The following is a 24713-nucleotide window of genomic DNA, read 5'->3' as shown; positions in this document are numbered from 1 at the left end:
GATATTAGACCAAACAGTTTAAAAAATGCAATTAAATTAAAAAGGACTAAAAGCAAGTGCAGAAAGAGTTTATTAGGTAGAATGTGGTAAAGAGATGGGACTGGGGGAGTGTCCCAGATCAAATCTACAGTGGGGCGGGCAACTGCAAAAGCCACCAAATTTAAACTACAAACCAAAAATAGGGAGGGAGGGTGGGACAAATCAGCTTCAACAGAGATCTAAGCAACAACTAACAGTACAAACTAAAACCAAAAAAATATACTCAGCTCTGTATATTTGCCGATCAGTCTCTCAGAACAGTGAGACAACAGTATAAATAAATAAATATATATATATATATATACTAACTCCAGATTCACACTGCAGTAGGGAAAAGGGCATATACATTTTATTTGTCCAATAGTACTTACATTCAGTGAAATGTGGTTCAGTGAAATGAGTTTTCAGTGATTTGAGCTTTCAGCAATTTGGTGCGAGTGTTTTGAAATTCAGTGAAATGAGTTTTCAGTGAATCAAAGTAGACCCGTACTTTTACAGAAAAAATGTCACTCAAGTTATCAGAGTCTGTACGCAGCACTGCCAAACATTTGAGGGGAAACTAATATGGAGACCCTGAAAATTTAATGATGAAGTACTTAGGCAGATATTCTGAAGTTAGTAACATGTCAAACAGTACTTACCGTACTTACTGAAAACAAAGAATTAGCTTGTCAAGAATGATGAAAAGAGGGGAGTCGCATGAATGGCTACTGCCTGGCTACTGCTAATGCTGGTCTCAGCACAGCTTCACTCTGTTGGGGTACAGTACCCCTTTGCTTTTTCTCTCACCACAAGCAAAATGTTAGCAACAAGAAGAGAATCAGGCCACGGCTTGTTTGGTGATCCACAGTCTTGTCCCAGATGATGCAACGGTCTGCAGGCTTGTAGTCTTCTTCTGGTTGATGCCTTGAATAGCAATGAGACCAATCAGGAACGTTAACCACAGACATTCACTCTCCAACCAGAAACAGTCAAGAATCAAAGCACTCTGCTCCTTCTCTCACCAGGACCAGAATATAAGCACAGATTCCAAGCTGTCACCTATAAAGCAGTTATTAAGCTTTCTGGTGATCAGCAGTCTCCAGGAAATAATGTAACTGCACTCCTTCTCTCACCAGGAGAAAAAGAAGCGCTAATCCCAAGATGACTAGTGAGAGGCAGAATGTGGGCTCTCCAGTAACTGGTGGTCTTGCAATAGATGCTTAAAGGTAAGATGAAAAAAAGGTTTATCCTAAACATTGCAGTGTGCACTAGAGGAGTTAGATATAAAAGTGGATAACTTAAATTTTAGCTGTCTAAGTGGAGAGCCACTATTTTAAAAGAGCAAGTTAGATTGAAAGAGGGCAGGCACTTTTGTATTGTAGTACTATGGAATACAGTGGGATGGCCAATACATTTAAATAGTTGAAGGGAGTTATTTCACAAAATGGTAATTGTGTGCTTACTCACACCAGCCAGTGAAAAGAGACAGGGAAGGAGATATATGGTCAAATTAACATAAGGGGCAGGCAACTAGAATGGCAGTGGCGTTTTAGAACACAACATTAACAGCATGGGAGGATGGGAAAAATCTGTCTGACTCACAAGAGACAGAGCTGTGGTCTCTTTTCAAGTTTTAATATGCAATTAAAAGCAGAATACAAGTAAAGCACAGTGTAAAGAAAACAAATCACAGTATACAAAATAGAAAAAGGCAATAAAGTAATACAAATGCAAGAAATAAAAAGCAAACTGACCTTTCCCTCATAGTAAGTTGGAGCAGAATCTGCGTGAGCTTTTCCACTAAAGCTTTGAAATGTTTTATTTTACTACATTAAATGGAAGGTTTAGTTCCTAGCTCCACCCCTTCAGTTCACAGATGGTTAACCTTAATTGACCTGTTCTAATTTCTGTGTGACTCCTTAATTGACCTGCTCTAATTTCTGTCTGACTCACAAGAGACACAGCTGTGGTCTCTTTTCAAGTCTTAATATGCAATTAAAAGCAGAATACAAGTAAAACACAGTGTAAATAAAACAAATCACAGTGTACAAAATAGAAAAATGCAATAATGTAATATAAAATACAAGAAATAAAATGCAAACTAACCTTTCCCTAAAAGCAAGCTGTGGCACAGTCTGGCTGAGCTTTTCCTACTGAATTCTGTAAATATGTTGTGTCAGTATAGCTAGACTCAAGGGGATGCAGTCCTCAAAATGCTGACTGAGACTGTTTATAGGGGTAGCAGTGCAGGGAAGGATTAGACAAATTAGTAGTAATTTGTAGAAAAGGTGCATTATGCAATACCGGGTGTTGACTGCGAAATGGAGGGTGGGAGGGTAGCAAAGTATGCAGCCCACCTGTACAAGAGTAGTCAATCAGCCTGCATAAGTGCAGTATAAAGAACTCCAAAGAAAATGTTATTTTATGTATTGTATTTTATTTTACATTTGTTGACTGGGATTGCAATCCCCATTTTCAGCCAAGGCCCAGAGAGAAAAGCTCCAGAAGCTTAACATTGTTAAGCTCTGTAAATAACTACCATGAATTGTGTTGGGAAAAAGTACTAGTTTGGACAAATACAGTTATGAAAACATAAGGCAACCATACCCAGAACTGATTACGTACTAAGTGTCACTCAAGGAAAGTTCTAAACAGAAAAGTATCAGGTACAAAGCTAACCAAACATATGTAAATAAAGAATGTTAACAACAGAGCAACCTGGACAGCTCCCTGTCAGATGCCCTACTACCAATATCAGCCAGGAAAAATATAAAATGAAAAATGAACATGTATAGGTTCACAGTAATTTCTAGACATGCATTCCTATTAAGGAGCCAGGCCCAAGTTATCAAAGGACTTTCTGGTTTAGTGACTGGATCACACAGTAGGCAGCTGAAGGCTGAGGGAATCAAACCCTGAACCACATGAAGTAACTCATTAACATCTTAGTGCCTTAATCTTCTGTGTAAAGTGCAGGCAATTTACTCTACTGCCTACAGGCATCTTAACAACTGATCCATCCAACCCATAACTAACTTAACAACCAACCCACAGCTAACTAACTTAACAACCAATAGCAGTCAAATAGTTGCTTGACTAGTGGGGCTGTAACTACCTTGCTTTCAAGACTGCATATTTAACAATACAAAGGGGGAGGTCCTGCTATATTCCAAGTTAGACCCCTTTCCATAGCTAGACATATGGTAATATTTCTGAAAACTTTAACTAAGAGGGAATCTGGGTGCCTACATGGATGTGTAAGAAAATGCAACAGAAGGATGGAATGAGAAGTCATTATGGGCTGAGAAAATGAAGAAACTATGATTTAGATGGGATAGTTTTTTTAGATGCAGCAAATTAGATGATATGACCTGAGTTAGAGTATTCATACTAGGCCTCCTTTAAAAGATGAGTTTTAAAACGAGTCCTGAATTTGGTGATGGATGTTACCTCTTTAAGAGTAGTGAGAAGTGATTTCCACACCTTAAGTCCAAAGGTATCAAAAGTGCAATGAGGGTTGGAAAAGATTCTTAGCAAATAAGGTAGCTTACAGTAAACAACATGATGTTTACGAAACCTTGGCACAACACTACTGACTGAGGCAACGGATTCAGCAGGTTTTAGCAAGAAATCACAGAGAATTCCAAGAAGCTGTTTATTACTTAACAATGTTATCTCTGTAGCCAAGTAATGTTTCAAACCTGAGTGAAATTCCAGTGAAATTATAACTTTGCAGACTATCAATCTGAGTGCCTGAAGATAACATAGACATGCACAAAGTGAGAAGGCTGCTGGGTCGTTCTGTAGGAAGGAAGAAAGTGTTCTTAAAATGAAATTCTAGGGAAATACTTTGCATTTACTAAATCTGGTTCTGAAATGTGTGTAGAAAATGAGATATTTCTAAATGTTTTCTGTCACATAAAAACTGTAGCATTGTATTACATTTTTTTTCTTATGTATGTATGTTTTGCAGACAACCCATTAAAGAGAAACTTCCTGGAACAATATCAATGTAAAGAAGCCAAAAGTCAAAAATCATTAAAATCAACAACAATTTTTATTGAACTATTTTTTACAGGATACCAAGCCCCTGTCCCACCCCCACATTGGGAACAAAGTGAAAATACCTTACCTTGGCATCGCCCTATCTCGCTACTCTCAACCCTCTGCTAACTTTGACGTTCATTTCGATAACATGTAATGTAACCATATACATATCTACGTGTGTGTGTGTGTGTGTGTGTGTGTGTGTGTGTGTGTGTGTGTGTGTGTGTGTGTGTGTGTGTGTGTGTGTGTGTGTGTGTGAGTGTGTCTGTGTGTGTGTATGTGTATCTGTATATGTACTTATAACTATATACACACACATACGAAGGCAGACTTCCATGATTTAACTCACAGTATCTTCTTGTACTTTTCTTTATGGAACAGGCGCCACACATCACTACAGAATCAGACACAACAGCTGAGCGGAGTAACCCAAACTCTACTATGTTTACATAATCACTCTAGTTATTTTTCCAGGACTGGAACGGCAGAATGTGTACATACTTATGTCTCACAGCCAAGCCTGTGTCACGTTGTTGCTTCAGACGCGACGCAGTACTATGACTTTCATACAAGGGTATCACACAACACTTCTCAGCTGCAAACACAGGTCATTTACAATTGAAACTCCGTGAACTGCTGAGATAAGAACAGGACTGGTTATAAGGGATTAGAGGACAGAGGCTAAAGACAAGAGGTTTAAGCAGAGATTTAAATAGGCTTGTTGATTTGATGAATCACAGCTTAAAGAGTGCAGAAAGTAATCACATAAATAGTCAGAGAAGTAAAATGAATTTATTTTATCTGTAATCTGCATAAGAGGATGCCTGCAAAGCTGATTTTTTTCAAATACATACACTTTATAAAATCTAGCTAAAGCTTGTTAAATTTGTTTTAACTAACAGCTACTCTTTTACTGGTAATTTTTCCACATTCAGCTGTAAAAAAAGCAAGGTTTTGGGAAAGAAACAGCTTGGAGTTATCCTCCAGACAAAGGCATAGTATATTGTTCAATTTATAATGATGGCTTTTATGTTTATTCTTTTTCATTTTTCCTCAAGCTTACTGTTTTCTGTTTTATTGTTTTGACATGACTCGCATACGCGCACAAGCCACTCATTAGGTTGGCGTGAGGGTTCTCAGACCTTCTCCTCCCTTCCAGTATTTTTTATTTATTTATTTATTTTACATTTGTTAACCGGGAGAGTCCGACTGGATACATGTCCATTTTCAGCGGAGGCCCGGGGAGAAAAGCTCCAAGTACATAACAGACATATGAACATTGTATAACAGTATAATTCGACAGCACAGGTGAGAGATGTTCCTATACAGGTGTCTCTTTTCTCTTCCCTGCATTTACTGTGTGCTCAGACAGTGACAACAGACCACACTGAGCTGCATTCCTGTGGTACTGACCACAGCAATATCCCCAATTAGCATATTAGTATCTGTCCATCTGTCTGATATCCTCTTATTTTTTCACTGTATATACATTATCACTAACAGTAGTGAGGCCCGACATAAATTAATGTGATTTCAGAAGACTGCCCTTTGCTAACCTACATGTACTATTTAATCGCATACCTTCCCTGTCCATTGCTCTTTAAAAATCCCACCATCTTTTCTCTCCTATTTTGCTTGAGGGGGGAATCCTTCCTCCCAAGTCACGCTATATGTGTTGGTATAGATCCATGCACCAAATTGCAAGTGCGTACTCACTGACATAAAGAAAATCATCCTTTGCAAACCAGTATAGCTTTTTTAAACAATTGAAGACAATCATCCAGTAACAGTTTACCATCTCTATTCAAGTTCACACCCATTTACAATGACACACAGGAATCCGTTGTTCCCCTGTGTCAGTGATCCCAATGATAACTCGAGAGGAGGCACATTTTATCACTGTCAGCTCCAGCAAATAAAGAAACCTTTCTTTTTATCATCACAGCTGAAGTTTTAAGAAATTATGTCAGTGCAGTTTCTCATCCAGGGATATTTCACAGGCAACTTTAAAATGCCACACTGGCTTGTCAAGAACCACACTGATGACAGTGGCATATGCCATCCACCAGTATCAGGTCACAAATTAAGGAAACATTTGTTTCTTAAGAAAGCTAGAATTTTGATTTCTTTATACTTTGCAAAGCCCCTTTATATCAACTTCATTTTCAAACTCTTACCGTCATGCTGACCCAGACCCTTTAAAATGAAAGGTGCCAAGCCTCACTAAGCAGTAGTACACATCTCTGATCACAACACGTATCCTCTCCACCCCCAGGATATGAGGTCCTGTGAGGTCTAGTATTGACAGGATGCTACTAATCCTCAGAAGTAGATCCATTTCCATGTAAACAGAAAGTATATGGCCTCTGTGTAAATGCATATCGAGGAGATAAAGACGTGAATGAGTAATGTAAATATGATACGGGAAGGTGATGAGGGGCTGGTTAAGGAGAGCTCGGACAGCTTTTTAATGAGATACCAGGGTCACAATCAGCACTAATTCACTGAGACAAGGAATTTCAGGATACATTTAATCCATTGTTATGGTAACAACGGAGGACTCTGATGAGAAAGCCTGAAGAAGAAAAGGAGCTAAGGTGGATATGCAGCACTACTGAAGTAATGAACATGAATTCACAATAACGTAAAGAAATAGTTCTAGGCAGCCAAGTCTGATGTTTTAATGTCCTTAAGGTCAGTGGCGATGCCAGAAAATAAGATAATTTGATTTGCCCCAACCTCTGAAAACGCTTGTTCGAATGGCCACAGGAAATGAATGGCACACATGCTAAACAAGGACCTCACGAATATAACGTTTTAAAAATCTGATGCTGATTCCAGCATTACTGCAACTTCACCCGATATAACATAAGCTTACAGAAGAAGCTGCAAATTAACTGAAAACTAAAGTATGCAAACATGGTGGGAGTGACTGCAAAAGTTTTTGAGACAAAGGGATCTAAGAGTACAGCTGAAAAATAAGCCTATAAATTAGACTGGTAACCATATAAGTGAAATGGTAGTCTAATCCAGGTCAAGTGCACTTTAATATGGTCATTGTTGACCTTGGTTACTACCTAGCAACCAATGGAATTGTAGAGGTCATATGATATATTTCATTAGCCCAACACAGGTTTTACAGTTACTTGAGATTTTGGAGCAAAGATGAGACCTTCATCAGGAGTTAAAACCTCCTTTGTGTGGAGTTTGTTGGCGTTAAGATACTTCAACAAAGTTTACCGAGGTGAACCCAGTGGATGTTTTCTAATGATACAATGAGTGGAGAAACTGCAAATGATGAAGGGTGGAGCCTGCAGAGGGTTCAGAACTGGTTGAGGCAGTAGCATAAATTCTACTTTGTAAACTATGTAGACATGGATTTGATATGCTTTTGCAAACTGCCAAATGTATCTACATCAGTTCATAAATACCAGTGAACAAAAACACTTGTGAAAGGCAGGACACCTTGCAGTTAAGTTTCACAGCACTCCTGAACTCTGGATTTAAGGGATATAGGCTAAGTGGAACATTAAGCTTCAGAAACTACAAATATGAGTGAATAATTTGATGTAAGTAGATATGCTGATGGTATGCCATTAAACAATGCACTTTAGAATATTCAATAATATTAGTATTTCATCTGTACATGCGGCATAGTTACATTCAGTGCATGTGTGTACGTATGTGCACATATCTGTGAACATGTGCATATGTATGTGTCTTTTATATGTGCATGCATATGTGAATATGTATGCATGTGCATGTATATGTATGCACATGTGTATGTATGTTTATGTAGGTGTCTGTGTATGTGTGTGTGCTTGCATGCTTATATTGTTTGTATGTGCACATATATGTGTATGTGTGCGCATATGTGTATGCAAGTATATGTATGTGTCTGTGTATGTGCCTTTCTGTGTGTGTGTGTGTGTGTGTGTGTGTGTGTGTGTGTGTGTGTGTGTGTGTGTGTGTGTGTGTGCGCGCGCATGGTTTCACTTCAGAATCCTGAAATATCACAATCATGAATTTCATAAAACTTCATAATCTGGAAGCCCAAAATCCTGAAAATTCAAAATCCTGAAAACTCAAAATCCTGAATCCCAAAAGACTGAAAACACACAGGATACATATACTGACTTTAGAGAACACAAATCAGATTACAATCCACCAAATATAAGCAGGGGGACAAGCCTCCCTGCACCCCTAATGAGGGGGGCTGTGCCCCCCACACCCCCTGCAACTCAAATATATCAACTCCAAGATTGCACTTCACCACACTATCATGAGTTATGTTGTACTATAGCAAGTTAAAAGGGAATGTTACTAAGTTTACAACAGGCAGTGATGAACACGTGATGGTATGTTTGCCATTTTCTTCTGTGGAGTACAATTTTGGAGTTTATATATTTAATTAGCAGGGGGTGTAGGGGGCACAGCTCCCCACACAGGGGGGGTGGAGGGGAGCTTGCCCCCCCTATCCATACTTGATGAAAAGTGCTATCCTTTGTCTTGTGTGTGTCTCTCTGTGTCCTTGTACTGGAATATTGTCATTCTTTGTGTCCTGTATATTTTCAGTATTTTGTGATTCAGGATTTTGAGTTTTCAGGATTTTGGGTTCTGGATTATGAAGTTCAGGATTGTGATATTTCAGGATTCTGAAGTGAAACCATGTGCACATATATGCATGTGTATACGTACAAGTATATTTATGTGCGTATGTGGTGTGTGTGTGTATAGCGCATGAGTGTATGACTGTACATGTAAGCATGTGTGTGTATGTGTGCATGTATATGCACATGTACATATGTGTGTATGTCTGTCTGTGAAGAAAGGTTAAAAGGGTAAATCATGTGTTGCTGAAAGCAAAATCTGATGCAGGTAGGCTAATTTTGATGACATGGGAGGTAACATACAATAAACAAGTACAGGAAGGAATCCTCCTTTTAACAAAACAGGGTGGCAGAGTTTGTGTGAGAAAATTTTTAGCTTACAGGCCTGGCCCTGTTCATTTTAACTGATTTGATCAACTTACAGATATACAGGGAAAAGTTTAGCTTGATGTCAAAGTCAACCCAAATCTATTTTTACAATGACAGTAACCAGACAAGAGACCTAGCAGTAACCAGACAAGAGACCTAGCAGTTCTCACAAGTGGTAAATCTTCACTGCTGGCCTGAAGCCTCAAACTTGTAGTCTTAGTTTCTACAAGGCTATGTGAAAACCTGCTAGAATGAAGCCAGAAATTTTTCATGCTAACAGTGCATTCACGAATATTACTTTTTGAAATGTTATATATTGACTCCAGTATTGGTGCAATTTCAACAATGTGATACACATTTAAAACAAAAATTACAAATTAACTGAAAGACAAAATAGCCATGCATGCTAAACAAATAATAGTGACATACATAGGTTAATCTTTGAAGAAATTAATAAGCAAATTCTGTTTCTTCAAAACCAAAGTAATTTTTAATGTCTGACAGGGAAGGTGGCCTAATGGTTAAGGTGTTTGCCTTACAAACACAAGGTGCAGGGTTTGAGTCTCACCAGGGATAATTGGCTAGGCTTAAAATGGCTCGCAAGGGCAGTTAGCCTAGTACTAACCTATGAACATAACTACCTCCCAGAAGTTCCTCACACTCACAACCAGCTCTGCAAACAACTAGAACAAAACTTCACTCCATCAACCACATTTATATCTTATCTTAGGTCATAAACTCTGGCAAAGTCGCCCTTCCAACTTATGTTACATTCAAAGCCCAATTTAAAGCCCACTATAATGACCAAAGATAATGCCATTCCAGGCCATGTCACACAACTTTACCAGTACACCCCATCAACATTCAACGTACAGATTTAGCTCTTTAACTACATTATGGAGAAGATATACTTCTTGTAAATGTGTACATAGCATTACCACTCTCTTACACTCTTGTACCTAAAACTTTCAAATCTCATTTTCTGTACCTTGCTGAAGCTGACTTTAATAATATCTATTACTCTGTTTGTAATATGACAATATGAAACAACAGTACTTAAATATCACATCACTATGTGTGTTAATGCGCACGTGTGTGTGTGTGTGTGTGTGTGTGTGTGTGTGTGTGCATGCATGTGTGTGTGTGTGTGTGTGTGTGTGTGTGTGTGTGTGTGTGTGTGTGTAGTCAGGATTTCATACATTTCTACTCCCCTGTACAAAGATCATTTAAAAGTAGGTAGATCAAACTGAAAATCTGGACATCTAATTAGCATAAAATGTAAATACCAGACAGTATATGCCTCTTCAAGCTTCCAGATGATATGTGGGTACTTGTGAGAAATACGTTTCAGAAAGAACGACAAAAATGATGGAAAAGTATAAGCACGTTATCAAAGAGACACTGTACAAACTGTAGACTTAATGAACTATATTGCAAAATCCTACCACTTTATTTATTTCTGTTTCAGAAGCAGCAAGATGTGTGTCCTGCAACTTTAAATTATTGCTGTCACAAGTATGTTGGTTATATAGTGAAGTTTTCTGTGTGAGAGACGTTTTTAAAAGTCACATATGATGATGGGGATTCAGAAACATAGTGGCAAATGGTAAATCAGACCTGAAAATAGGGAAGGTTCAGCTGTCTGACTCCCCCTAGATTAATGAGCACTGCCTGTAATTGTTGGGGGGGGGGCAGTAGACACCAGGAACACTTATTAAACATTATTTTAAATTATGTATAAAGTCAATAGAACTAAAGATTTTGCATCAATAAAACTGCAACTGCAGGAATACAAGTTTGAAACTCTAATGTTTGGCATTATTGCCTAACTGTATTCATATGTGTCAAGGAATCAGTGATTACAACAGACAAATTCACAGATGTTTTGTGGCAGCAAAAGCAGTTGAGAGGCATGGGGATGTGTCCATGTGTGTGTATGTCTGTGTGTGGCTTTGAATGAGGGGTTACCAGTGCCAACACAATGTATGGGCCACCAGCAGTGATCACCAAACCGAAGTGGTTGTTGTTGCTTTAGTCATTACCAAGTGGTTCAGAGGCATGGAAATTAGCCAATAATAAGGTGTTTCGTAATTGTGGCCAATGTGCCCCTGAATCACTGGTTTCCCCAATCATGTTAAAGGGTCTTTTTTGACACATTCACAGCTGTCCTACTTCTGAATCTTGCCTTTTATTTCATGAAATAGCCACCAGGAAAACATTATCCCCATGACGTAAATTAAATAATGTCCGGGTAGGTACGTGGAACTTGACTGTTACAGAAATTATGAAATCTCTGCTATCATATGTAATATGGTATGCTGCATGTGGCTCTGCTGTCATATGTCATGTGATATGCTGAATGCAGCCCTATTGTATGCCGCGTGGTATACTGCATGTGGCTCTGCTATCATATCTCATGTGGTATGCTGCATGTGGCTCTGCTATCATATGTCATGTGGTATGCTGCATGTGGTTCTATCGTATGTCATGGTATTTTGCATGTGGCTTTGCTATTACATGTCATATGGTATTTTGCATGTGGCTCTGCTACTGCATGTCATGTGGTATGCTGTATGTGGATCTGCTATCGTATGTCATGTGGTATGTTGCATGTAACTCTATCTTATGTCAAGTGGTATGCTGCATGGGCTCTGCTATCGTATGTCATGTAATATGTTGCATATGGCTCTGCTATTGCATGTCATGTGGTATGCTGCTGAGCTTGCTCTCACCTTCTTTCAACCCTTCTGTATGCATCCCCTCTACTCTCGAATTTAAACAAGACTGTTTTTAACAAACTCTCAATTTGCTACAACCACATTGCCAGGTTTGCCACTGGGCTGCCTTTTAGGACACATCATTGCATCAATCTAAATCAGCTTGGGTGGCTTGAACTACCCAGCCTAACCCAGTATAACCAACTGATTATGGCCTATAAAATCCTTTATAATCCGGACAATACTCCTGCACTTAAAAATATTATCACCCCCTATAACAATCCTAGACCGCTTCGATCCCCTAACAAACTACTAATTCAGAATAGCAAAATTAATAACACAGCCAGTGATTCTCTCTTTGCAAACTCTGTAAGTAGATCCTGGAACTCACTTCCAGCTGATATTACCTTACTTTCCACCTTAGGTCAATTTAAAACTAGACTCAAACAACATTTGTCACTTAACTGGCTATGTCAATGTATCACGCCTGGCTAACTCTCTCTAGAATGTGTAAAAATCTGTTAACCAGTTTACTGTGTAATTTAATTTAATCCTGACTTGGTCTCATCATTAACTGTAACCTGTGGAACTTGTTTAACTTGCTTACTTATGTAATCTCTGTAAATAGTCTGTTTGTAATATGGAATGCTGTATCTGCTTACCCTTGGAGCTTTTCTCCCCGGCCTCCGCTGAAAATGGACATGCATACAGTCGGACTATCCCGGTCAACAAATGTAAAATAAATAAATAAATAAATGTGGCTTTGCTATCATATGTCATGTGGTATGCTGCATGTGGCTCTGCTATCATATGTCTTGTGGTATGTTGCATGTGGCTCTGCTATCATATGTCATGTGGTATGCTGCATGTGGCTCTGCTGTTGCATGTCAAGTGGTATGCTGCATGTGGCTCTGCTATTGTATGTCATGTGATATGCTGCATGTGACTTTGCTATTTTATGTCATGTGGTATGCTGCATGTGGCTATGTTATCATATGCCATGTGGCATGCTGCATGTGGCTTTGCTATCGTATGTCAAGTGGTATGCTGCATGTCGTTCTGTTATCGTATGTCATGTGATATGCTGCATGTGGCTCTGTTATTGCGTGTCATGTGGTATGCTGCATGTGACTATATCATATGTCATGTGGTGTGCTGCATGTGGCTCTGCTATCATATGTCATGTGGTATGCTGCATGTGGCTCTATCGTAAGTCATGTAGTATGCTGCATTTAGATCTGCTATTGTATGTATGCTGCATGTGCGTCTGCTATCATGTGTCATGTGGTATGCTGTATGTGGATCTGCTATCATATGTCATGTGGTATGCTGTATGTGGTTTGCTATTCTATGTCATGTTTTATGCTTCATGTGGCTCTGTTATCGCATGGCATGTGGTATGTTGCATGTGGCTCTGCTATTCTATGTCATGTGGTATGCTGCATGTGGCTCTGCTATTCCATGGCATGTGGTATGCTGCATCTGGCTCTGCTATTGTATGTCATGTGGTATGCTGCATGTGGCTCATGCGGTATGCTGCATGTGGCTATGCTATCATATGTCATGTGTTATGCTGTACATCAGATGCACTTAACTGTTTCACCCTGTGTAGCTACAAAACCTTATATTTATACAGAATACCAATGAGATGGATTCACAGCTCCTACTAAGAACATGAATTGCTGTGGTAAAAGAAAGTCGATACAGTAAAGGATGTTTTCTGGTGGGAGGGACATGCTTATGTACTACAGTTTTGTAATTCTGGTTTGGTGCCTTTTAGCAACAGAACTGCTATCATCTACTGGAGTCATGACTGCAACATGTTATCTACTCTCAATGTTATGTATGAATGTGCCACAGAAAGTGAGTGATAAATAAGCAGGTATTTAAAGCAAGGAAACAGGAAGAATCTCCCCCAACATACATATTCAGCAACAGCTTTCTGGCAGCCAATAAATCTGCTTTAGGAGGCTACAAAACTATTAGAAGCTTACTCCAACTTGAAGCTGAGCTGTTCAAAAATAGTCATCTGAGGCATGTGGTACAGCCTCATAGCAAAGAACGCCATCAAATGATAAGCAGATCTCATACGTGGCCAAACAAAACGCTGAACTAGTTGTAGGCAGAAGACACTTTAGCATAGTGTGGCTGGCAGTACACAGTATGGAGTGGCTTTGGTGGTTGCGGAAAATGTGGAGTGGTGCTGGTGGCAGCAGGTGAGGTGGAAGTGAAAATATTGGGTAGTGAGGGTTGCAGTGGACAGTGTGGAATGGCTTGGATGGCCATAGAGAGTATAAAATGGCATGGTTGACACTGGGTAGTATGAAGTGGGGTGGTTGGCAATGGGCAGTATGGAGTGGGTTGGAGGCAGTGGGCAGTGTGGGGTGGGTAGCAGTTGGCAGAATGGAGTGGGATTGCTGGCAGTGGGTAATATGGAGTGGCGTGGGTGGCAGTGGGAAGTATGGAGTGGGTGGCTGACAGTGGAAAGTGTGGGGTGGGTAGCAGTGGGCTGAATGGAGTGCAGTTGTAACTGAAAAAGTTGTTGCAGACCCAGAAACAGAACAGGAGCAAAGATCAGGTGTGTGACGGCAAAAGAAACCTGCTGCACATTCATGCAGTGACACAAAATGCAGTAACTCCCCCATAATGTTCATATGTACCCTTCCCATCAGAGCTACACAGTCAGGCAGTGATACAGAATGCAGTAACCCCCTCATCATAGTGCTCATATGTACCTCCATCATAACGTTTATATGTAATCCCTCGATCAGAGCTGCACAGTCAGGCAGTGACACAGAATGCAGTAACCCCCCCCCATTAGAGTGCTCATATATACCCCCCATTATAAAGCTCATATGTAACCCCCCCTTCAGAGCTGCACAGTCAGGCAGTGACACAGACTGCAGTAACCCCCTATTAGAGTGCTCATATATACCCCCACATTATGACGCTCATATGTAACGCCCCCATCAGAGCTGCACAGTCAGGAAGTGATCCAGAATGCAGTAACCCCCCCCCCCCCATCAGAGCACTCATATGTTTACCCAAATCTGGCAAAAGGGCTGCCTACAGAGTGAGAATATAAGCAGTGAGTTAGCTTGTAAAGCAGGACGAATTCTGATCACAGTCTAAAGGTAAGTTGTGAAATTTAAAAAAATGGGAAGAAGCATTCAGATGTTATGAGCAGCTTTAAGGGATGCTGGCTTACGTATTCACTTACAGCTTTGCTTTCTTTATATAAAGGTATTCTAACAAAACAACTTACAATCTGTCTGTGATTCAACAAAGGCACAAAGTGATTTTTTTTTCAGGTGAGCAAGACTAACAGGGCACCAAGAGCGTATTTTGTTTTATTTTAGTTTATTTTATGTGTCAGGTGGTTTTATCCAAACAAGCAAAGACCCCAAGATCAATACTGCTTTCTCCCAAGGGATGTTACACTTCACGAAAGACAGGAACTCTGTCAAGTATTGCACAATAGCACGATAAATTACACTAATGAAGGCCTCTCCAGTACCCCTGTTCCAAACATCCTACTCCAGGAAAGCATATTAAACCAATGGGACCAATTATGTAGCACCAGGTGGGAGATGGGTAAAGAGCTCAAAAATCCCTTTGGAAACATGTTTTCCCTTCCGTGCATCTCAGCATCTAATTAAAAAGTCTAGCACAATTGTGCCAACATAAACAGATGTTCTAAAGCAGGGCCACACTACGCAAAACATACAGGTGCAGCTGACTTATTTAAACTGCATAGTTTCAGCCCGACACCCTTAAACACATCCTATCATTTTTCTCTTTTGTGACATATCTAGTACCAGCTCTTGGAATGTGACCATTCCTCATAGTAGGAAACAAATATCCACTAATAGGTACAAAGACTACGGAACATGGCAACGTGTCACCTGTATATTTTTCCTTTAGTCTCACAAAGCTTGCTGAATATACCTAAAGGATTTAATTACACACATGGAGACAGAATGATTTTGGAGGGTTCAAAGGACACAGTTATCTTTTTTTCTTTGTGAAATGTCTGAGAGATGTGTCTTTAAACACCATATGTCTGAGCCTGTAACATCAAATGACTAGCAACTCATTGATATAATGTGCTTTTATAAGCTCATATGCTTACAGTTCTCTTACCCATGCGCTTTAAGGAACTCTTTAGTACAACAGTGTCAGATATTACAGGCAAAAACAACCACAGCACCAGATAAGGTGCAGACCAGGCTCCAAAACATAAGGCAAGAAATCCAAGCAGGCAAAGGACACGCACAGCCTAAAACCAAAGAATTTATTTAGCAAGAAACATGTAAGCACTTTCGCGACATAAAATTCTATCACAAGCCTAAACATTTTAAACCAATCACTGCTAGCAACCTTTTTCCCTTTCAATTAAATAATTAGTTGAAACCAAGTAATTTAAAGTAACCTAACACTTTAGCAAAATAAGTACATTTCAAAAGAATAACCAACGTGACAACAGTCTTGAGCATGCACACATGGCAACAGCCTGAGCATGCACACATGGTAACAGCCTGAGCATGCACACATGGTAACAGTATGAGCATGCACACATGGTAACAGCCTGAGCATGCACACATGGTAACAGTCTGAGCATGCACACATGGTAACAGTCTGAGCATGCACACATGGTAACAGCCTGAGCATGCACACATGGTAACAGTCTGAGCATCTACACATGGTAACAGCTTGAGCACGCACACATGGTAACAGCCTGAGTATGCACACATGGCAACAGTCTGAGCATGCAAACATGGTAAAAGCCTGAGCATGCAAACATGGCAACAGCCTGAGCATGCACACATGGCAACAGCCTGAGCACGCACACATGGCAACAGCCTGAGCATGCACACATGGCAAACAGTCTGAGCATGCACAGCAACTCACATTTCCTTATATGTATCTTTAATTAAGATCTGGTCTGATCCTATAGTTGTCTAATTACAAGACATTGAGGGTAAAGACATTCCTGTATCTGTGACTTTGGAAAATAAAGTTTGGTGAGTTTACATCAAGGATCTATCCTCCATTTACAGCTCCTCTTTTGACTATATGCAGTAAATTCAACTTTTAGGCAATTCATTACTTTAGTACTCAGTGTAGCTACAATTCCTTAAATGAATCACCTCACACGTGGCAAACCTCTTATGTGTGCCCTGTCATGCCAGATGACGCGTGCTAAAAGTAATGACTTCTCTAGCACATGTTAGGACAAGTGTGATAAGCTATACATTTATAAAGCACATACCATTCCCAAAAGGCAGAACTCATTTCAAAGAGTCAGACCCTGCAAATCATCCATGCTTTTTCTAGAGTCTATGCAATGAACAGCATGCATCTATGCTAACACTAAGAAGCATAATATATAATTCTAATAAAACAAGAAGTTTTTCCATACGCTAACCAGCTGCCTCAGAGCAGTTCAATAGAATTAATACACAGATAGAGTCACACAAACTTCCAGTTGACAGATTTGCTGGTTTTGGTTGAAAGCAACATTGTAAGGATATATGCACAGTTAAATCAGGGTGCCTTTTATAATTAGTAGGCTGTGAAACTACACTTGAACAGGATCTCACGTACCAGTGCACAGAAATAAAAAAAGAAACTATGGCATAAATCACTTTGGAAGAAAGAAATAAAATACAATGTACGGAACTGAATAAGCTGTGTTTCAATGCAAATCAAGACCTACCCTTCTGCACACATTCCACACTTTGTTGCTTACTTGTTTGCCCATCAGAATGGCCGTTCCCAGAAAAGTAACCATACAAAGTTAATTAGGAGTTCTTACTGGAACACATTACAAAGAATAATCATGTTTCACAATTCTTGCCAATAATTTTTAATAGACTCCATTCCTTCACAATGGGTTTGTGTCCAAAGGGAAACACTGGAAAAAAGGACTATTCTTCCCTTCCTCTTTAATGCCCAGTTCAACTCTGGCAATCTGCCCACAGGATAGCTAAGCATTTAGGCTAGAAAAGAAGTATTAAAGTGACCAGTGCCTGCTATTTAGTCTTATCTATACTGAACACTCAAAGTACTATTAATGTGGTTGCAAACATAACAGAGGATGTGTCATGCAGCAGTAAAACACATTTAGAATTAGCCCCTCAGCTGGGACTTGTACAGTCCGTTCAGTACTGATCAATCAATGGACCACTTCATCAAAAAAATCACAAACCTCCTCTGAAGTTGCACAACTTCTGACGATGTTATGTTAAATAAGGGGGACTGCAAGGGTCAAACCTTCCTCCAAAGTGGTATGAGGCCTGTCCTACATTTTATAAATAAAACTGCTATTTTTTTTTTTTTTTGATGAAGTGATTTCTGATGAGCAGTCTGTTGAAGGACAGGGGCTGAAAGACCTGAACTATGAGTTATTAGGTCCTTTTAACATGGAAGTAGGGAAGTAATGCAGATTCTCCATCATTTTGATTTTGAGCCACAAAAATGTATGCCACATTCACAACTGTCCTTTTCACGTCAGTGTGGGTACCAGGATAACAGGGTCACTCACTGGTCTGGGTGGCAAGTTTATGATCTACTGTCCTTGAAGAAACTTGACTGCTGAACCTGTGTTGATATGTGATTATTATTTATAATATTAAATTCCCCATTCTGGCATTAACTCCCCTAACAGTGCATTCCATGCATACACTTTCAAACAAAACTGGATCAAATTTGACCACCATGTTCCCACAGTATTAAGGACAGCCTTCTATTTAGCACAACTAATAAGTAAAGTTATGGCATTTGGATCCAATAAAATTACAGCCCCACTGTACTCAGCCTTCATTAGACCAATAATTGAGTACAGTGTGCCATTTGAGATGTAGTTGACTAGGCACTTACAGCAGTTGGAGTGACTGGATAGGTTCCTCACAAAGAAAACAGAGTGTGTAAACATATTCTATGTGGATAGACTAAAAGCCCTATCCCTTTAAGGGATGACCTAGGCCTGACCTACAAGGCACTCACAAATCCAGCCCTGATGGAGCTGCTACACATCCACAAGTCAAACAGCACAAGGGTCACCTGATCTAGGGATCTAAACTTAGTCAGTGACTCAAAGAAAACATGCTGGAGAGACAGATATGCATCTCTGTGATTGCCCCTTCTTTGGAACAGGCTATCTATTCACGTTAAGCAGAGCCCTTCCCTGGCCCTCTTCAAATGCAGTTTGGATCAAAGGATGGGGAACCACAAATTCACACCTGGGGTAGCACCTACACCCCTTATGGACAGGGGCAATCTATAACATACTCAAAGCATAGTCACAAACCTATGCCATCCTCTTGCCCCTATGGGCTATATATTGGATAAAATCGAGTTACATTGGCTAGGCTTGTAAGAACCCTTAAGCCGCTTATGTAGTAATCTCCTATGAATCTATGAATCAAACATCGTCTTACAGACCAGGTAAAAGTTACCATTAAGTAATCTAAAGTAAACAGCATATAATGATAGTTTCTGAAGCCATTCTGAAGAGTTCAAGTTTTGCAGCACTATCCTTCTCTTAGTAAGGAATTATACCTTTTCAAGACCTTGACGTGTGTTTTTGAAGGCTACAGAACATGCGTTATATTCACTGATAGGGTCAGGCCATGGAAGTACGAACTGGTAGAGCAGTTTCCTTTGAGTAAGTACACGCACGCCCTTAAGAATAAGCAGAAGGGATTAGAGAATTTATTTTGTAACCATAATTAATATCCTTTTTTGCCAAATCACATGATTCGCCATTTCATGGCATTAAATATAAGGACATTAATACTGTACTAGGTAACTATTTTTCTAGACAACTGAGCTACTGATCTGGAAATTCCCTAATCTGTAAATAAATGCATTACTGATACAGCTGGTCCCAGAAATTTGGATAGTAGTGTTATATATAACTTACATTCTATTCAGGAACTGCAGAATAAATAACCAGTAATACCTGAGCATTAGATTGCAAGTCATCTTTTAGAATCCCTTCCTTGATCATATACCATTAATGAATAAAGAAACCAGAGGCAGCAGTAGCGGCGAACAGCAAAACAATGCCAGTCAATTCATTTTAATAACTCTGTCAGTGGCAACAATATTACAGCAAGTTATACCTAATTACACATTTCAGGCAAACCATTCTTATAAAGGGGAAATTATGATCTGGGAATTTTATGCTCATAAATAGTACGCATGATCTCCAATGACCTGAATGCTCAAGATGCAACACTTAACGTCCCTTAGCAGCAGTATGTATATGACCAGAAATTGTGGAGGTAGGACTGACCACTAGAGGAACACTAAATGACAAAAGCATTATGATCCAGAGTAATGAACCTTAATACTGTTTGTCCCATATATAGGCAGTACCTGAGCTAACAGATTACAGTTCTAGCATGTTTAGCCAATAACACAGTGTGGTTAACGTAATCAAAGGCTGATTAAAGTCAAACGATTTAGCAGAATAATCCTACCTAACCTGAGGTCATTAAGTACCTGACCCAAAGGTGTTTTCTTGGCCAGAAGAAAATGCACATCACAGGTTATGATCAGTCAGGCACTGTTCCTGCATAGCTGGCAACCAGCTTGCTATTCAAAGGGAAGAACACAATCTGGGAAGAAAGTTGGGTAGAGGAATATACAACGGTATAAATAGGTGAAAAGGGAAAAAAACGTAAAAGCTGGTATAAAATCCTTAAAATACAGTATGCAAAGAGGCATGTTGGCCATCACTCAGGAAAAAGGTTAATCACTGGCCACATGTGGTGAAGGAGTATGACAAGGGAAGAAAGGGTAACCACTGAGATGATGGGGCATAAATAGAGGGCCATGACAAGCCTAGACAAACAATTGGAAATACCATCATAAAGGTTACAAAAACTGTGCTAAACTCAGGGTCTACATTTCTGAAAAGACATATAGAAAGCAGAATCATTTGACAGGAAGACAATTAAAACGCGAGTACACTCTTCAACAAACACTGTACAGCAAGATGTTTAACCACTGATGAGGGCCGAGAAAGTGAGCCACAGAATATGCAGTGACCATTAAATAGCTCAAGGCACTATGCAAGACAGAAATGGCTACTTTTAAAAATGTAAATCCTCTAAGCAAAAACGCCTGATGTAAAGAGTTATGATATTAAACTGAAGGAGGCAGTTACAGGGGAGAAGTGTGATTTAAGCAAATGTAAAATATATCTTACGCTAAAACTTCTGGCTCTGAGCAAGAAAGTAGTTAAAAAAACAATCCGAGTGTAAAAGGAAAAAAAAAACATGCCAAAGTATCAAGATGTTACAAGGGTTCAAAGCAAATGATAATGACAGATGATACTTGTGTCACAAAAAAACAGAGAGACTGACAAAGTGTCACAAGTACCATGAAGGCATTAATTCAAGTCTGACAGGGACAGAAAGAAACATGTAGGGTAGGCTGTTCAGTTATCTCTAATATCTTCACAAATGAAACTGCCAAGCAGAATGGTAGAAGCGATACTTCTTTGAGGGCATTATAAAAATGTACAGCCTACCAAATGCATTTGATAAAAAATACCTGTGTTTTAGTGGATTCTATATAATATACTTACTCAAAGTAAAATAAACCGAATCTCCCAAGTCCAAACTCAAAAGATATTGAATGTAAAAGACGCGAAAACTTATTGTGTCCAAAATTCTAAAAATAATCAATTTGCATAAATAATGAATAAAACAAGACAGCTTTATATTTTGTAGGCGGACCAGGCCCTTAAATCCCACATTATATTCAATCACTCTAAGTCTAAAGTCAAGCAGCAGTCAGAATGGTGGCCAAGTTTTAGCTTTGTTAGTCCCTAATAATTTTCTGATAAAAAGTCAAGGCTCAATACCTGATTTGCTGTGACCAGAGACAAAAAAAGCATGCATGCTGATAAAAGCCTCCAGCTACCAGGGTGCAAAGACATTGTACTTTAATGCAAAAATAAGTTCTGCAATGTTACAGATTTAATGTGTTCCACTGTGTTGCACAGCCTGCTTAAAACAAGTTTTAGCATCATCCCTGACTCACTACATGAAGTGTTGTTACATTAAAATTCTCCTGGCATAAAACTGCAAAAGTTACCATTCTGCTTTCTTTAAATTATGTTAGTTATTATTACGGATGTTTCTCGGGTCATAAACCTTTTCAGGGAAGTTCCTAAAATGTGTGAAGTTCATGACTCAGTAATCATTCATAAAACAAGTCCTTTCTTGTATTACTAGCAGCTTCACTATACATATATATATATATATATATATATATATATATATATATATATATACATTCATAACACAAGTCCTTTCTTGTATTACTAGCAGCTTCACTCTATAGATATATATATATATATATATATATATATATATATATATATATATATATATATATATATATATATATATATATCTATGCATTCATGTGTATACATGTATAGGAATATTTTTATTTTATTTAACATTTGTTGACCAGGAAAGTCCGACTAGGACACATCCTATTTTCAGTGGAGGCCTGGAGAGAAATGCTGTAGACGCATGTCTTTGGAATGTGGGCGGGAAGCAGAGTACCCAGCGGAAACCCACATGATTGCAGGGAGGACATGCAGACGCCACACAGAAGGCACCCCTGCCAAGAATCAAACTGGAGAAACACTTCTGTGAAGCAACAATACTGTATGTTTGTTTATATGTATATGTGAAATTTGATTTCTGACATTTATTATTATTACTATTGTTTATATCATTAAATTTCCTCAATCTGGTATTAATGCCCCTAACAGTGCATTTCATGTGTAAATGTGTATATGTATATACATGTGTTTTTGTGTAAATGTATAAGTATATACGTGTATAAAATGTGTACACATGTGCATACATATATATCTATATATATATATATATATGTGTGTGTGTTTATGTGTAAATGTATAAGTATATACGTGTATAAAATGTGTATACATGCAAATAGGTATATGTATATATGTGTGTTTTTGTGTAAATGTATAAGTATATACGTGTATAAAATGTGTATACATGTGTATATGTATATGTATAAATGTGTGTTTATGTGTAAATGTATAAGTATATACGTGTATAAAATGTGTATACATGTGTATATGTATATATATGTGTTTATGTGTAAATGTGTAAGTATATACATGTATAAAATGTGCATATATGTGTATATGTGCATAACAGTTTGTAGGTCATAGTCACCAGCTAAGAAAAGAAGGTCTAGAGGCTGTATAACTTCTATGTAACTAGAAAGCCAAAACTGAGGGTGACATAAAAGACTAAAACAGTGCCACAGTCATTCAGATAGTTCCTAGACAAACAAAGAATGCATTTCTGCTCCAGGGCTGATCACCAGTAAAGGCCATGTGTGGAATATGGTTTCATATTCTAGGGCTACACCTCTACAAATATACTGAAACTAACTACTTGTTACTCGTGGCTTATGCTGGTAAATATCACGGAGGTGTAGCAGACCAAAAGAAAGACAAAGGACAGCCTTTATAGTGCCGGGACGTGGTGTGTGTTTTAATTAATGAAACTACACAAGGGAGTCAGAAACGACCACGTAAATTAATGAAACTACACAAGGGAGTCAGAAACGACCACGCAACTTAATGAAACTACACAAGGGAGTCAGAAACGACCACACAAATTAATGAAACTACACAAGGGAGTCAGAAACGACCACGTAAATTAATGAAACTACACAAGGGAGTCAGAAACGACCACGTAAATTAATGAAACTACACAAGGGAGTCAGAAACGACCACACAAATTAATGAAACTACACAAGGGAGTCAGAAACGACCACACAAATTAATGAAACTACACAAGGGAGTCAGAAACGACCACGTAAATTAATGAAACTACACAAGGGAGTCAGAAACGACCACGCAAATTAATGAAACTACACAAGGGAGTCAGAAACGACCACGCAAATTAATGAAACTACACAAGGGAGTCAGAAACGACCACGCAAATTAATGAAACTACACAAGGGAGTCAGAAACGACCACGCAAATTAATGAAACTACACAAGGGAGTCAGAAATGACCACGCAAATTAATGAAACTACACAAGGGAGTCAGAAACGACCACACAAATTAATGAAACTATACAAGGGAGTCAGAAACGACCACGCAAATTAATGAAACTACACAAGGGAGTCAGAAACGACCACGCAAATTAATGAAACTACACAAGGGAGTCAGGAACGACCACGCAAATTAATGAAACTACACAAGGGAGTCAGAAACGACCACGCAAATTAATGAAACTACACAAGGGAGTCAGAAACGACCACGCAAATTAATGAAACTACACAAGGGAGTCAGAAACGACCACGTAAATTAATGAAACTACACAAGGGAGTCAGAAACGACCACGCAAATTAATGAAACTACACAAGGGAGTCAGAAACGACCACGCAAATTAATGAAACTACACAAGGGAGTCAGAAACGACCACGCAAATTAATGAAACTACACAAGGGAGTCAGAAACGACCACACAAATTAATGAAACTACACAAGGGAGTCAGAAACGACCATGTAAATTAATGAAACTACACAAGGGAGTCAGAAACGACCACGCAACTTAATGAAACTACACAAGGGAGTCAGAAACGACCACACAAATTAATGAAACTACACAAGGGAGTCAGAAACGACCACGCAAATTAATGAAACTACACAAGGGAGTCAGAAACGACCACGCAAATTAATGAAACTACACAAGGGAGTCAGAAACGACCACGCAAATTAATGAAACTACACAAGGGAGCCAGAAACGACCATGCAAATTAATGAAACTACACAAGGGAGTCAGAAACGACCACGCAAATTAATGAAACTACACAAGGGAGTCAGAGACGACCACGCAAATTAATGAAACTATACAAGGGAGTCAGAA

General features: G+C 39.0%; 1 protein-coding gene across 8 annotated transcripts in view; it reads right to left on the bottom strand.

Moving 5' to 3' along the window:
- PITPNM2 (phosphatidylinositol transfer protein membrane associated 2) overlaps positions 1 to 24713 on the bottom strand; it is a 3395372-nt gene that overhangs the window by 1336013 nt on the left and 2034646 nt on the right. The gene's annotated exons all lie outside the window — the stretch shown is intronic.

This window comes from Protopterus annectens, chromosome 3.part1 (genome assembly GCF_019279795.1).
Source record: "Protopterus annectens isolate FY-2018-M chromosome 3.part1, PAN1.0, whole genome shotgun sequence".
Taxonomy (NCBI): Eukaryota; Metazoa; Chordata; order Ceratodontiformes; family Protopteridae; genus Protopterus; species Protopterus annectens.
This window is presented reverse-complemented; position numbering and strand designations above follow the sequence as displayed.